The sequence below is a fragment of the Mus pahari genome, chromosome 20, assembly GCF_900095145.1.
Source record: "Mus pahari chromosome 20, PAHARI_EIJ_v1.1, whole genome shotgun sequence".
In the NCBI taxonomy this organism is placed as follows: Eukaryota; Metazoa; Chordata; class Mammalia; order Rodentia; family Muridae; genus Mus; species Mus pahari.
The window spans coordinates 8,587,657-8,590,866 of record NC_034609.1 but is presented as its reverse complement, the minus strand read 5'-3'; positions in this window follow the sequence as shown (position 1 = coordinate 8,590,866).

The window sequence follows — 3,210 nt, the reverse complement described above, 5'->3', positions numbered from 1 at the left end:
CAGCCAGGGCTATACAGAGAAACCCTGAAACCCTGACTTGAACCCCCCCAAAAGCGCTGGCTGCTCTTCCAGAGGACTGGGGTTCAATTCCCAGCACCCATATGTTAGCTCACAAGTAGCCATAACTCCACTACTCCAGTTCTCGAGGCTCCTACACCCTTGCATAGACATATGTGCAGACAAAATACCAATGCACATGAAAACAAACAAAACTCATGGTCCCCTGCCTCCACCATTTTGTGCTGGTCTCAGTGGGGTCCCCCTATCTTGTACTGGGCTAGGCGGGGTCCCCCTGCCTCCACCTTCTTGTGCTGGGCTCACAGGTGTCTTTATTATAGAAGGCTCCCCACATTTTTGATCACAAGACACATTCCAGAGGACAGTTGTCAGCATGGCCCAAATACACGTGGATCCAGTCAGAGATTACAGAATTGTACAGTGTGGCAGCCACACTTTCTGTCCTCTGAATCACTAACCAGACACGGAAAACAGGCCAGGGCACAAGCAAAAGGAACATGGAATTAGAAATTATAATTCCTCTCCACACCCAGTTTGCATACCACTAGCTTATTCATGGTTTGGGTTTTTTTGTTTTTTTTTTTTTTTTTTTTTGCTTTTTGATAGGGTCTGGGTAGTCCAATGTCTTAGTTAAGGTTCCTATTGCAGTGATAAAACACCCAAAACACAAAAGCAACCTGGGGAGGAAAGGGTTTCTTTAGCTTCACAACTCTCAGATTATATTCCATCACTGAAGGGATTCAGGGCAGGAGCTCAAGGCAGAAACCTGGCAGCAGGAAGCGATGGAGGACCCACGGAGGAGTACAGAGTGCTGCTTCCTGGCTTGACCCTCATGGCTTGCTGAATCTGTTTTCTTATATTACCTACAGCCAACTGCTCAGCGTTGAAACTGCCTCACCCTCCAGACCAGTCTCACAGAGGTGTATTATCAACTGAGAGTCCTACTCTTTGTTTTTTGTTTTTTAGATTATATTAAAGGCAGGTTTATTGGGAAGCTGCTCTTGAGCAAGTTTACTGAGCCCAAGGATTGAGGTCAGGGGAGTAGCCATAGGGAAGGGGATGGGGAGAGACAAAGGGAGAAAGGGCTTCTTAGAAGAGAAGAGAAAGAAGAGAGGGAAGAGAGGAAAAGAGAGGAAGAGAGAGACAGAGACAGAGATAGACAAGAAAGAGGAGAGAGAGACGAGAGTCCTACTTCTTAAATAACTCTAGCTTATGTCGTAAAACTAGGCGGCACACCCAGGCTGGCCTGGAACTCAGTGTGCAGCTCAGGATGGAATGCTGGATTCTGGGTGTACACGATCATACCTGGAGATGCTGAAGATGGAACCCTGTACCCATGCTGGGCATCCTGCCATGACTTTAGCCCCTCTGTTTTTAGATTTTATTTTAATGCATATGCGTGTTTTCCTTGCACAACTTGCAGGTAGCTTGCCATCAAAGCAGGGTTTTGTTTGCTTGCTTGTTTGTTTGCTTGTTTGTGTTTTCAGTCAGGGTGGCTGTTCTGAATCTTCTGATCAGGGCTTACTTGTGTACAGCCTTGGGGAAGGCGGGGCTTGCGCATCTGCTGGTATAAGCTACTGAGACCCTAACTCATAAAAACCAAAAACCAAACAAACATACAAAGAACAAATCAGAGCTGCTGCTGGTGGCACAGACCTTTAATCCCAGCCTTCGGGAGGCAGAGGCAGGCGGATCTCTGAGTTGGAGGCCAGCCTGGTCTACAGCGTTAGTTCTAGGACAGTCAGGGCTACACGGAGAAACCCTGTCTTAGAAACAAACAAAACAAAACCCCCCAAACAATAACAACAACAGCAGCAGCAGCAACAACAACAACAAATCAGGTTGTCAAGGGTGTAGTAGGTAAAGACATTTATTGTCAAGCCTGACAATTTGAGTTCAATCCCTGGGCCCCACATGGTAAAGAAGACAGGCAATTCCTGCAAGTTAGCCCTGGGTCTCTACATGAGCACATGGAACACACACACCCATACGTATATACAAACAACAGCAACAACAGCAGCAAACCTGTGCTCTGTGGGGTTTTTGAGGTTTACTTTTTATTGTTTTTAGTTATATAAATAATGTGCATGTGTCCAAGTGCCCACAGGGACACTGGCCTGGAGTTTGGAGTTACAGGCGGTTCTGAGCCACCTGACATGGTTGCTGGGGATCGAAATGCCATCTTTCAGAGGAGCAATGCATGGTGGTAACCACTGAGCCACCTCTCCAGTTCCCTGTGCTTTCTGGTTTGCAGGAGAAGGGGAGGAGAAGGTTCCGGGGAAGAGTGGTGAACCTTGGCGAAGGGCAAGAGAGGGTCATCTGGCTGCAGAAGACAGATGTGAAGAAGGTGGCTAGAGGGGTGGGTGCAACCCTGCCTCTGGCATCTCGAAGGACAGTCAGACTCCTGGGAAATGTTCCAGAGCACACAGACGTTAAACAGAACATATTCTGAATTGGCAAGATGACTCAAGACTGTGACCCAAAGCCTGAGGACCGGAGTTCAGTCCTTGGGGACCACATGATGGAAGGAGAGAAGTGGTTTACAAATTGCCCTCTGACCACACACATGCCTGGCACATGTACACTTATACAAACACCAAAAAAAAGTGTACTAAGACATTTTTCTTGAATGTGTTCTAGGGGGCAGGAGAGATGGCTCAGCAGTTTAGAGCACTTGCCACTCTTCCAGAGGTCCCATGCAGTAGCTCACAGCTATCCAAAATTCCAGCTCCCCCAGGATCTAATGTCTTCTGACCTCCACAGGCAAGAGGCACATACATGTGCACACAGAACACTCACACACAAAAGTAAAGAAAGAAATCTTGGCAGTATGGTGGCAGTGGTTACTTTTTGTTGTTGTTGTTTTATTTTGTTTTTGTTTTTTTCGAGACAGGGTTTCTCTGTGTAGCCCTGGCTGTCCTGGAACTCACTTTGTAGACCAGGCTGACCTCGAACTTAGAATTCCGCCTGTCTCTGCCTCCAGAGTGCTAGGATTAAAGGCGTGCGCCACCATCGCCCGGCGGGCAGTGGTTACTTTTCAAGACAAGATTTCTCTGTATGGCTGTCCTGGAACTCGCTCTGTAGACCAAGCTGGCCTCAAACTCAGAAATTCTGCCTCTGCCTCTGCCTCTGCCTCTGCCTCTGCCTCTGCCTCTGCCTCTGCCTCTGCCTCTGCCTCTGCCTCTGCCTCTG